At 43.3% G+C, this 13,783-nt stretch overlaps 1 long non-coding RNA gene across 2 annotated transcripts; it reads left to right on the forward strand.

Annotated features, from left to right (window-relative positions):
- Positions 1-515: 515 nt before the first annotated feature.
- Positions 516-12,504, forward strand: LOC308195273. 2 transcript variants are annotated; one of them, XR_013951383.1, is made up of 4 exons: positions 516-2,193; positions 2,313-2,355; positions 2,510-2,652; positions 10,946-12,504. It is a non-coding gene; the product is annotated as an uncharacterized lncRNA (long non-coding RNA). The 2 variants fall into 2 exon arrangements; XR_013951384.1 differs by lacking the exon at positions 10,946-12,504 and having other exon boundaries at positions 2,510-6,328.
- The last annotated feature ends 1,279 nt before the right edge of the window (positions 12,505-13,783 follow it).

The following is a 13,783-nucleotide window of genomic DNA, read 5'->3' on the forward strand; positions in this document are numbered from 1 at the left end:
AAAAGAGTTGTCAGTCCAGTAAAAAGTGGCTTTCATGGCTTGCTGCTGTCTGTCTTGTTCTTCTGGCAAAATACATCACTGTGCTCTGAAAAGAATGGCTGATAAAGGCTTCTGCTCCATGTTAAACTCTTAGTTTTCATCTTTTCCTTGTGCTTTAAGCTCTCGTTCATTTAATTCATGTTCTGCCTCTCCATTCATTCCCATCAGCTCAAACGTGAAGTCAGGCAGAAGCTAGGATCATCATTAAATGCTCGTATGAGGTGCTGCAAGGAGGTCCTCCCCGGGGCACAACTGTGCTGCGTGCCACCTTTGGGAACAGGGCACAGCACGGATGTGTTACGTGGAAGGGTGCACAGAAAAATGAATTTCTGAACTCACCCCAATAGCTTGCCTTTGGCCTCACCAGAGTTGTTCTCTACGTCCATCTGTAAAAACACCACAGCCCTCTTTCCTCCCACATTTAATTAGCAATTATCAAGAGTGTCATTATGACCATGGTGGTATAAAGAGGTAAATGGAACAAGGTTGTCACAAAGGAATAACACCATTTAGAGAGCAACTGATAACAGTTTTCAGTTTTAAAAGTTGCCATGAAACACTAGGAATTATTTTAAGAGATGACACCACAAAATGCGCAAAAAAAAAAAAAAAAAAAAATTGCCACAAGCTTTTAGACTTTATTTAGGGTATTTTCTATTTTGTTTTGGTTTATTACCTGTATTATTTAATTTGTATTTCAATAAAATCCAGAATCTTGTCTGCTGCAAAACTAATTTACTAGGGAAAGCATGTTTGGGTTGAAAAATTTGAACCAGCCTATACCAAATCTTGGGAAAAGTACAGTCAGTGTATTGCAGAATAAAACTATGCTTATGTTTTCATCTGCCTTTAATATCAATGAATGTCATGGGTGGAGAATTTCAGAGCTGCACAATGACAGTCCTGCCATGCAGCTGGATTCAGGCTGCATCTCTTCTCCTTCCTTCTCTCACATTGCCCACTAATGCTGATGATCCCATTACTGGTGGATGCAACGTAGTTTGGATGCAGCCTGAGCAAGTCTGAGTTCATTGCTTCACCTCTGTGTTCTTTGGTTTCTCCTGGGACCAACCAGGAGAACAATCTTACAGCACACCAGAAGCTCAGTGTAGCATCCACGGCTCATTTGGGAATGGCCCAGTGTGATGCTTTTGGTGACCTTCGGGTCACCTTTGGGTGTGAAAAAAGCTTGGTCTGAGCAACAGTCCTGGCCTTTTGGTTCTGGTTTCTGCACTGCCTTCTGGCTAGAGAGCAGGCAAGGACAATTTGAGTGGGAGATGGTGATGGGGAACCTTCTCCTTCCCTCCACCATGGCAAGGACACAACAGCAGCATCTATAACACACTGCTCTTAACGTCTTTGCTAGGCACACCTTATAGCTCAGCTTGGGAAAACACACGGGAGACAAATGCTGTTGGCATGGCATTGGCATCGGAAGGGCATTGGCATCACTTCCAGAGTGGTAGTTTCCAAAGAACTCCATGTGAAAAGTTGTCCTCACCCTCTTTTGGACTGTGGTCCCCTGCCACACGAGAAGGGGCTACGCCTGGTGCCATTCAGGCAGCGAAGGGACCAGGGCTGTCCTTTGGCACTGCCCACCAAACCTCCAACTGGGAAATGTGGCGGGACGAGCAGCCAGCATCCCTGCCATCCCCTTTCCATCCCAGCCCTGCAGGCGAGATACAACCTTCACGGGGTTTATTTAGCAGTTTATTCTATTTAGCATTTACCTTTTTATTTTTCTTCCCCGGGTTGAATTTTCTCTGTTCATCCACAGCTCTGTTAGGGAAGGACCTGTGTGCGGTAATTTTTAATGTTTCCCTGAACAAAATTAAATCCAAGAATCTGCCCTGCAGGGCACAGAGCATCTCGTTGTCCTGTGTTTGGGCAATGCAGAGCACAGGGGGGCCCTGGCCTCCAGGCTGGTCAATACAAATAAATAATATGAAGCCCTGGAATGACTCATTTGTCGGGAGCACACCTGCATAACCCATCCCACAGCTGTGGGGCTGGAAAGGCAAATAAAACAGCTGTAACCCAAGCCTGGAGGGTGCTGGGGACTCAGGGGAGGGAAGCTGTTCTTTCAAACTGTTTGTAACCCAAGGAAGAAAATCATCAGCCTATATGCCTTTCACAGCATTTGATGACAAAATGGTTTGTGGCTTAGCCATTGTTTGAGGGCCATTCCTCAAATTCCTTGTTTACTGTCAGCAGGGTGAGTTGTGGACTCTGTGACTTTAGCTGTTAATGGGCCTAAACACTTCTGCCAACAGATTAAGCTTTGCTGAAACATTAAGAAAATTGGCCCAAACAGAGGTAGGGAGGATTCTTGTTTAGCTGTTGTTTCATTTGCATGAGAATCATTGTCTCCAAACAATAGCATTTCCATATTGCCCAAAGAGCAGGCAATTGGGTGAAACTCATTCAATTTCTGTTAAATGACATAAATTGTTTGTTTGTTTGTTTCTAGAGAGAAGGAAAAAATGCTCATTTTCAGCTGCAAGGACGAGTAGATCAGAAGTGAAATCCAACCCCCAAATACCTCCAGCTCCTGAAGGACTGGGAGCTAGCAGGCTGGGATGATGCTGAAAGAAAACATGAAAATCAACAGTCGTAAGTGTGCTTAAACCAACTGCTGGCTGTGGGAAAAAATAATAAGCAAAATTTGTTCATTTGTCTTTTTTTCACTTCTTCATTGAAGAACAAGAACAAAAAAAAAAGAGAGAGAGAGAGAGATGTGCTTTTGCTATGACTCACGCTGATGAATTTCCCAGGTGATCCATTTCCTCCTGTTGTTTCCATAAATGCTGCCCTACCAGGTACTGCCACTGCCTGAATTTCTCCTGCGTTCACTGTTCAGGAGAGGGTCAGTTTGGTGCTCAGGCAGCATGTTTTCTTTCTCTCTGTTGTTAAAAATAATAGCCTGGATTCTACAACTATTATTTGAATTATAGCAGCACCTGGAGTCATCAGCCAAGATTGCAGCCCCCTTGCAGGAGGCAACGGCCAAAAAAATAGCAAGGTGGCTCCCCAGCAAGCTCCCTGTCCCCATGGGCATGGCCAGCAGAGAAGGAGCACCGTGGGGACAGAGAGGGGTGGCTCCAGGCCTCCACCAAGCCCAGGGCAGGGGGAAGAAAGGCTGGAAGCTGCCCCAAGGCCAGGCAAATCTTTGCCCCAGGTGAATGTTTGTGGTCAAACTGCATGCTCCAGGCCAACACCTACCATGTGTTGCTGTAAGGAAGGGTAGATCAGCTCGATGCCTTGGACCCAATTTTATCACTGATTAGCACCATGAGATTTACTTAAATCACCATCTGGCATTTCCTTGCTTTGGGAGATCCTGCTGTTTTCTTTATTTTCTTTTTCTTCTAGACCTAATGCTTTTGGCCATCGCTGCTGTTATTGGCAGTTACCTGTGGCTGCTTTAAATGCCACCGGATGCGAGGGGATGTTTACATTTCCCCAATTACATTGTCTTTGAACGGTTCTAAACTTGACTTTGATTAAACATGCTAATAACAAGAGAGGTTCCTTTTTTTTTTTATGAATGTCACTTGCTTGAGTTGAAAAGACATGCTCTTAATACTTGCTTTTCATCTAAATCAAGAAAGCAACACTAAGCAAAAAAGTATTTAACTGTAGCATATAGGATTGTAAAGATGGTAATCAGGGACACTGGTAATTGAAGCTTTTGGGGGAGAACCTTTTTTCTGAATCCTTCAGTCTGTTTAATAGGATAAAATTAGCTTGAGTGGCTTGGTGTTTGAAGAGGTTATGATATAATTGGAGCTGCCTCCTGGGTTTGCTGCTGGACAAGGCGATCAGGTGGAGACATGGGAGGGCATGGGAACCTCTGAAGTACAAGACTCAGCTTCTGCCATACTAATTAGCCTAAATTAGCTATGCCAGTTTTCTGCTTGCTTTTGAATTTCCCTGATAATGCTTTTATCAGGAGTGTAAGAAAAGGAATATGAAAACGCGCACAAAGTTCACTGCGGAATGGCAAAAGCGGTGGCGACTGCCGACATAAGTCGCAGGCTTATTGCTGCAAGCTTCAAAAAAAAAAAAAACGGGGAAAAAAAAGATTGAATAGCATTAGGAAATAACAAATGGATATCAAGTACAACCCCTAGGGATTTAGAAAGTACTATGGCTTGCGCTCTTGAACACGAAAGTTTACAAAGCATCTGTAAGAAATTGATTATCTTGAGGATTATATACATATTACTTTGAGGCCAAGCCCGCCCCCCAACACCCAGCTTTGCTCTTGAGTGTCTAACCCAAGGTGAAGGAGGCAGGTCCTCCTCGAGGCAGAACCAGCTCAGGCATCCCGTTTTGTGCTCCATCATCTGCAAGGCCTGGGAGAAGCTATTTGTATTTTGTTAGCTGTTGCCATTTTTAAATTTTCACTTCTGACCCCAATTAATCAACTTTAACCATGCAAAAAGATTTGCGGCGCGTTCAGTATAGCTTGCACAAATCTATTTTAATTGAAAATGTGCGAGGGTGAAAGAAAATAAGGAGGGCTTGTTGGTTTTCTTTCTATCCTGGAAGGGGTGGTTCTGTTGCCAGTGGACAAAGCAAGTCAGGAGAGCACTTCACCTTTGAAAGGTATCTTAGGATGCACTTTTACAGGCAAAGAGATCTCTATCCCTTGGGAAATCTTGAGGTTCTCGTGAGCTACAGATTTTTCCTTCACAAAAAGCACCAGCCTTGTTTTGGAAAGTTGTATGGGGCCAGCATTGCCCACGCCTCTAATTGCACTTCTAGATATTAGACACACATAAAGCTCAATCATCAATGACTCATTGCAGGAGCAAGCCTCATATCAGCAGTCTGCTCTGCTAATAACCACTGGGGTCGATGGGCTCTCAGAAGCCTCCAGTAGCTGGATGAGAGGGTGAAGAGAGGTCCCAGAAGGTCTTCTGGACTAGCTCTGAGGGCCTTCTGGTTCAAGAGCTCTCAGGCAGGAGTTATTTTATGTTTTCTATCAGCCCTTCTTCCATCCAGTGCCATTGACTTCTCCCCATAAGGATGTCCTAGGAAAGTTTTACAAAGAGCTGTGTGAATTTAGAATTGGATTCTGACCTCATTTGAAGAACAGAATTTGCAGGGCTCACCCATCTTTGGCTTGGTCACAGCTTTCCACCAGATCTCTTGGATTATCTCAGAGACCATTAAACAGATCTGCAACAACTTCATACTTCAAGATACAATGGGTAAGCTAGCAGAGTAGTGAGCTGGTCTGAGGGACGATTTGTATAGGGGTGACTTGTGCTCTAGAGCACAATTTCTAGAAAAACTAAATTTATTTAGATACAGTTTGCATCTCGGTACTAGAAAACCAACCTGAGGGCATTGCAATGTTACTGTTCATCACTGTCTGCCTTCCATGGAAAATCAATAGGGATATCAGGGTTTTAAAAGTCTGCTAAGCCATTTTATTGTATTTTACCTTATTCTTTCTGGGGAGGGAAGTGGTTGAGCTTGCATTTCCAGCCTCTGCTTGAAAGCAAATTTGAAGGACCTAAGAAAATAAGTTTGCTTCACTGTCCCCTTCATTCCCATGTACAGGATACTTGCAAGTGGGTCCCCCTCTTAGCTGGGGGATCTGATCAGTGCAAAATACTGTTCAGATTCTGCTTTTTTTGGTGGGCAATGAATCATTCAGGGAAAGAGATTGAATCTTGTCTTCTCCTCTTCAGACTCCCGCACTCTCACAGCACTTCTCCTGGCTTTTTATCAGGTGCAAACACCTGGGTCCTGTAAGCCCTTCAGCTCTGGCACACACACTTTATATATTCATTTGAGTGCCTGCACACAGACAAGTGTTCGAACAGCTTCATCTCCATCCCTGCAGGCCCCAAGGCACAACGCTGGGTATTGCCTGTTCAGCTCCTCCACGTGCTGTACTGAGGTCTGGATCTTGCAAATGCCTCTTCACAGGAATAACATTACTCCTGTGACCAAGTCATCTCAACACAGATCTTGCAGTAGTGGATTTATATCAGTCCACTCAGTATCTTTACATTCACAGGGTTTTCTTGGCTTATTGGCTACTCCAACTGCAGAATAAATACAGTGAAATTGTTTTTAAAATCACCTCATTCCAAAATACAGGTTCTTAAGCTTGCTGCTCTAAACTCTACAAGGAAAGTATTCTGCTCTTGCAAAGTATTATGCTTAGATTAGAGCTTTGAGAGTTGAGAGGACTTGTTTTTAATTAGAGAAATCAGAACCAGGAGCTCTTCTGCCAGACTCTCCTCTTTGGAGCACTACCCTGGTCTGATAGAAATATTTAATAGGTAGGAACCATGAGGCAAACTCCCAAATGAAAGCTGAAGAAGGGACCTCAAGATGTCCTTGAAACCAGTGAAGAATTTCTCCCTGACTTCATGGGGCACAGAATCGAGCGTAGCCCGAGTCCAGACATTGTTTTTCTGCAGCTAGCCACAGTTCCTGTTCAGAAAGGACATCCTGTCCCACAGAGATGTGCAGCATGGAAAAAACATTCTACTGGTTAAAGGAATGGACCAAACACCCATCAGAGACAGCACAGAGCCTTTCAGCAGTCCCAATGGAAGAGGAGTCAGTGCCCAGACCCCTGACCACACTAATTTCTGCTGCAGATCTAGCAAAAATGTGGCTGAGCATGATGCAGAGCTGACCCAGTCTCACACCTATTTGAACACAGGGGGTTTTTGCTCTCTCCATGGCACAAAAGGGTTTGGCTCTTCAGCACTTTACTCTTGCACTTGCCCAGGAGAGACATGAGCTGCAGCACAAACCAGCTCTTCTGGTGAGCTCCCCTTCTGTGTTGGCAGTGCCTCCAGCTCCTCTGACAAGAGAAAAACATTTTTGCTGTGATTTGAGGACCTCTTCTTGCTTGTCCTTGCAATGACTTCTGCAAGGCAGATCTGCTTCTGTTCAGACAATGTGATACACAACCAAGTAATAGTCACTTCAGCAGTTTTTATCTACCTGTAACCTGAAGGCAAATCAAAATCACCCCCCAAACCTGGCAGCTGGGTCACCTGCATGAGGTCTGATCTGCAAAGAACATGCCTTTGCCTGGGATGTCCCAGGAGCATGATGATGTCAAGTAAGGATTTTTCTGGAAAACAGGAGAAAAAAAAAAAAAAAGGGAAAAAAAAGTCAACACATTTCAGGCTAATAACACCCACACTCTTTGAAACCAGTCCTGAAGACCAGACTGTAGCTGCAGAAGGGCAGGAGATAGGGCTCTGCCTGGCAGCCACAGCAGCTTCCCTTCCTCCTGGAGGAGATGTCCCAGACCTCGCCTTCTCTCAACCACCCACAAGAAACAGCCAGATGAAGCTAGTTTCCATTTTACACAAGGTGTCTGCTGGCTCATGCCCCTGGCTGCTCAATATCATTCCACCCAAGGCCTTTGAGAGACAGAGGTGATGCATCACCCTGCTGCAAAATGCTCCCTGCTCCTTCCAGGAGCAAGGGGTTTCATTCACAGTGCACCAAACCTACTGGGTTGGGGGGAGAAAAACCCCTTCTGCTTAAAGCAATTCCCCCAGGTCTCTGAGAAGTCAGCCACAGCAGTCCCAAAGTGTCTGCTGTACCCCAGAAGCTTTCAGCTGAGCATAGCAGAGGGAGGGCTGTCTCAGGGAGCGCTGGCGACGAGAGTCTCTCTTTGGCTCCATCAGGCAATCCTGCAAACAAGTCATGTCTCACAGAAGAGGAAAAATCTATTTTAGAGCTCTCTCTTTTTCTGTGTGGGTGCTTATCTCTGGTCACTGCTGTTCACCACGTAGAGAAGTCTCTGTGGCACGCATTTCTAAGAGTGCAAACTGTCTAAAATTAGCTGTTAGTTTAAAATAAGAGACTGTATAGTTCTCCAGGGAGGGGCATTCATCCTCCAAAGGAAACTGTCAAGGATTGTTCAGGATTACTCTCCAGCTGTTCAGAACTGCTGCATCCTTTTAAATTATAATGTCAACATGTCGCAAATAATATGGAATGACAATGTCTAATTTCTGTCCTATGAGAAATGAAAAGGAAGGAAAATTGCTAGCATACTAGATACATAGCAGATTTCAGAGATCATGTAACCTTTCTAGGTGGCTGTAGGAGAATAATTAGTCAAAATATTAATGGAAATGTAATTTTCTAGCTAGCCTCTGCAATCTAGAGGCTTTACATTATGAATTCCAGGCAAACACTCTCCAGAATGGATTGTGTCATCTCTGGGGCCAAGGGATGCAGGAACTTCTCCACTGACTGGACTCTTCATGTCAAGTAGCTGTGGGGTTTTTTTTTCCCAGAAATGTTTGTTCTGGTTCCACCAGCGCTGCTGGCTTTGAGGAAGGAATTTCAATGCCAAATTGCATGGGCATGTAAGGGGCCAGGCCAACGTCATAGTTATTCCTGTCTTAACACTCATGAGCAGCCTGCAGTGAACTTGTTCCAAAAAAACCGGATTGAAATAGCCAAATGATGGAAATAGCCAGCCTGACTACGTGGGTATACAACTGAAAGCCACAAGGTTATAGCAGTTCATGTGCAACTTTCACCATGCACATGCATATACGCTATCCAAATTTTAAAGTAGATCATCAAAAGGAGATAGATTTTTAACAGACACATTTTTTACCTATTTGAGGTAATTTTAGCTCTGAGGACTGTAGAAGGCACCTATTTGGGTTATATTTGGGTAGCAGTGACTTTCTAATGCGTGGTAAATCATGAAGCTGTGGTAAAGTGATTGCTTCAATCAGATGCCTACATCCAAAATTTAAATATTCTCATAAGCTTTCAGGGTGGCTGGCTATAAAATACAAACTATGCAATATAAACAAGAAGTGTCCCAAGGTATACATTTTAATGCTCAGATTCCATATGGCACTGTATATTTTTCATGTTAAGTTAAAAAAGTACATGAAACAGAAAGAATCCAACATTTTACATTCCCTTGCAACAGGAAGCTATTTTGATAAAACCTACAAATGATCTATATTGATATTATTCTTTCCTTTCTTTTTTTTTTTGTTTTGTTTTGTAAACTTAATTTGAATTTAGAAAGTCTCTAAATGATAATTGAATCACAAGTCTGGATTAGGATTCTAGCAGCAACACTTGACTTGGTCAAAATCACTGTTATGAAGAGATGCAATTTTTACACAGTACTTCACATTGATTAAGTAATGTGTGAAAATGGAAAAAAAGTGTTCGAATCTTAATCATAGTAATTTGCATGAAATAAAAGTCTCTGTCAAGGGAATGCACATTATAATAACTCCTGGGTGTTTTGGTTGCATCAGTGAGCAAAGAAGTTGTATGCTTTTTTTTTGTCCTAATACACAAGAATTTCCTCTATTTTTAGTGTACCTTTGATTATTCTAGAATTTAGCAATGTGTCATTGTAGTTAGTGAGGGACTCTGAGACAAACAGGTGTTTTAAGAAAAGCCAAAGTTCACAGATGACTGATAATGTATATACCCGAATTAATACAGAAACATAAAGCAGTATGTTGTAAACATGGGAACTCTGTTTGAAGCTAATTAAGGCTCATTTGGTTTTGACCTGCATCAAACAATAGCACTAAATCAGAAAAGCAGATGCATTTTGGAAGCTACTGAACTGAAGAACCTTATCTGGAGCCCAGTGGAGTCAGCAGAGACCTTCTCGCTGACTTCAGTCAATCAAACCTCAGAAATGTTTGAGTCTGTTTGCACAAATTGGTCTGAAGTAGAAAGGGGTTTTAGATGTGGTCCCCGGCCCATTGCATGCGCACATCAATACTGCTAAATGCCGTGATGGTGTCACTGTTATCTGTTATTGAAGCAGACCCGAGATCTCAGGAGCATTTCTCTGGGCCAGTGTGACCATTGTGCAATCTGTTCTTATTTTAAAGAGCTGCTATTTCAAAAATCAATGAGCATCAGCTACTAATTACAGAAAATCTATGTCTTGTCCCTTCAGCAGGTTTTGCATTTTTCCCATTTGTCATAGTAGCTTTGCTATGGATTGACAGCATGGTTTCATAGCAATAACCCATAGCCACCGCCACCCCCCAGGCTCCTTCTGCATTCACCCCAGGGTAGACTTTGCCATGCAGAGTTTCTGGTAATGATCTTTACCGTACCAGATCTCAGCCCCCACACTGACCTTGCAATCAAATTGGTGCTGTGTTTTCTGAGAATGTTTTTTTCTTTAAAAAACAAAAACAGAGGCAAGCTTTCATTCATTATTGAAGACACTTCTCATGTTGAAGCTCATTTTCTCCAGAAGCATGGTTTGGGGTATGGGATACATCTGTTCTGAATGAGCATTTGAGATCTGAGACTCCTTCTCCACCTACCAATGATCACAGAATGGGACAGGGACTCCTAGACATTTATGAACGCTCAGGATAACACCTTCCTTACAACTTAACAGAGAACATAACAACTGGTTCAGATGCTCCTGGTCAAGGAACTGAGTTTTCTAGGCATGAGTTTTTGCTATTCCCTCTCTTTCATTTCATCAAGTTTTGCTTACAATGGGGGACAGACTCAAAGACCCCTTGAGGGCCTTTTTTTTTTTTTTTTTTTTTTTTTGAGGCACATTGTATCCATTGAGACCCACCCACAGAAGTTGGTGTGATATCTCTGCATCATATCAAGAGGGATATTCAGTTATCCCCAGCCACAACGTCATTTGGATAATTGCTTCTTGCAGGAGATCGAGTCAGGTAAGGGGGAAGAAAGTGCTGAACAACTAAGCTTGGAGACGAAATGTAGGCAGAAGTTTATCTCTCATTGCTGAAGCTGCCAGTAAAGCTAGGCCCAGGAGGGGGGTTTGTTTAGGATTTATTCTGGGGGAGAAAGGCCCTGCTGTCTTCAGAGTGAGATGAGATCAAGTTCTGTTTTCAATACCTCTTACATGTTACAGATGCCGGCCAGGAGATTTTTTACATCAAAATAAAGGCATGGATGGGTCTGCACTTATAAGAGAGTTGGCATTCCTACAACAAGCATGTAGGTTGATAAGGATTTTCTTTATTCTTTTCAAAAATAACCTTTCCTGTGAAATGCATGCTAAATAACATTATTGGTTACACAGAGAAATCACATGAAAGGCTGTATTACAATAATGAAGAAAAAAGATTCTGAGACCAGAGCAACAGCAAAGGTACTCAGCGCCTCCTTGGCTTGAGGTGCTACTTCTCTGCACAACTGATGTTTTAAAACCTTGTGGGTTTTTTTTTTTGCAAAATCCTATTTGCAGGGAAACTTTGTGCACAAAAAAGCACACACTGGGTGCGACACTGGGATCATTTGTTGCTTTCACCAGGAACATCCAATGCTTGGGGGCCTTCTTGATGTGTGGGAGGTGTGTTGTAGTGATGGGGCCATCTCAATTTATGGGATAAGGAGAATGGTAACACACCATCCTCTATCTCTCCTCATTTGAGAACATGCCCCATATTGTATGCTATTAATGGGGAGGTGGTAGCTGTTGTCATATCCCTAGCCCTACAAGCACACCACTGGCGTTTTACCGAAGGGAAGCCAAACCTACCGCTCTCTTAAAACATCCTAAGGAAAAGAGAAGAAGGAATTCATAAGAAATAATCCTATTAATTACGGCCCATATCCTGGTCCCTGTGCACAGCCTGGAGAAACACTGTGTGTGTGAGGGAGTGGAGGCAGCAGACGGGAGGGGAACACAGCCCCTCCTTGGCTCCAACCTCCCCAGCTCCGCTCTTCCCACCATGTTCGTGGCAGCTCCCACCAAGTGTCACCCACCCTCACAGCCAGCCCTGGGTTGTCCCCGTGGAAACGTGGCCATGAGCACGTGAGGAATCACAGTGACAAAATATTGGTTCTTCTTCCCAAGGCAGTGATGAACGTGTCCTTAGGGAGACGGGCTGATACAATCTGTGCTTTCCTACTCTTATATTCTGTGTTTTGTTAACACTACTGAATTAACAGGAGCCCTGAACAGTGTCCAAGGACCTTGTGGGTGGATTTTAAGGTCAGTTTGGAGAAATATATATCAGGAACGGTTAGCTAGCACTAACCCTGCCCTAAGGCAGGGGATGAAAGAGGTGGCCTAATGAAATCCCCCTGGTCCTGCATCTTGGTCTCCCTGGTTTTGAGCATTAAGATACTTCCCCTATAAACAGAGGGAGATACCACCAAGAGCCTGTGATTATTGTTGTGATGACCTCTGGGCTGGCTGCCCTCTTGGAGTTATGGCTTTGCTTCTTCCTGTACATTGTCAGGAACTGTGGACCACAAAATGCTTGTGCACCAGAGATGCTCTTAGATAAAATAGGTGTTAAAATGTTTTAAAACTGGCTAGGACTCACTCTACAACTGCGCCCCAAAGCCTAAAGAGGGGGAAAGACTTTCTCAGCAGAGAGTCCTCTGCTGTGGAAATGAAACCTCCTAGCAGCCCATCAAAACTCATGCCGGTACAAGATGCCTCAGTTTCGCTGTGTTTGCAAAAACAATGCTGACCTGTGCCTTCTCCATCCACTATTTTTTAATCTGTGGTCCAGTTTTAACCAAATTGATGGATGTGCACTAGATCTTAGGCATACTCAGTCCTTACAAAGATTGTGTAATTTGCCAATTAGGACTGTCCATGGGGAATGCAAACGGGAGCCTCAGTGGAAAAGTGACCAAATGGGAAAGGGACCAAGGACATGGGGGACCAATCTGCAGGAATCCCAACTTCATTCCCTAGATCCCAGGCTGAGGGAAGAGCTTCTTTAAATGGCTTTCCTTTAATTGCATGGAATTTCCATGAATCCTGATTTGTTGGCAGCTGGATTTAGCTCAGAGAGTGATCTTTAACCATTTTGAACCATTTCCATGCAAGGAAATCATGGTCTTTAGATTCCCAGATCTGCAGTGCTGCCCTGCTATGGTTGCGTGTATTGCAGGAAGAGCACAAGAGCAATCTCTGTAATAAATAAATTACCCAGAGAATTTAAAGTCAGAGTGGCTATAGAAAAGGAGAAATACATCTTCCCTGTGCATAAATACAGACATGCTGTGAGAGCAGCCACACCTGCGTGGACATATATATGAGCAGCAATACATGCCCATGGCATAAAGAACAGCAGACAGAGTGCTGGTGATACTTGGCTTTTCGGTTTATATTTAGGAGAGCTGCATGTCTCATTCATAGCATCCATCTTTCTTTTCATACTCAATTTTTTCTTCTTTATACTAATCCACAGATTCCTCCCTTTGCTAAACCAGGAATCTGAGGCACATCCCTGGAGAATTGCTTGAGTCTTGGATCCTCAAGCAAATTCAAGCTGTAGTTTGCCGCAAGGGCAATGTTATCCCTACAGAGCTTTTAGCAGCATGCCTTCTAACCCTGTTTAAGCAGCTTCATTTTTAAGTGATGCAGCTAGTGGTATTAAGATATTCCGAACCATCATTAGTTCTATTTACTGAGCCTTTAGATGTGTGAATCACTGCAAACATCTGGAATGAACAGGTGGAATTCAACCGCACTTACTGTACATTTCTGTTTTAATGGTGTTTGGCTTCTCTTTTAATTGAACACCGATTCTTCCTAGAGACCCAAATGTTACTACAGGCATATATGAATTTAATTTAATTGGCAATGAGTTAAAAATGATTATTTCAGAGGAATTTTTGATGTTAACTAATGAGGCATCATATTCAATACATATTCTTGCCATTTTAGCCTGCCTCCCAGAGGAAGCAGAGGCAATGCAATTGCATTGTCTGTCTGTCAGGTTGC

This window comes from Anser brachyrhynchus (genome assembly GCF_964034855.1).
Source record: "Anser brachyrhynchus genome assembly, chromosome: 5".
Lineage (NCBI taxonomy): Eukaryota > Metazoa > Chordata > Aves > Anseriformes > Anatidae > Anser > Anser brachyrhynchus.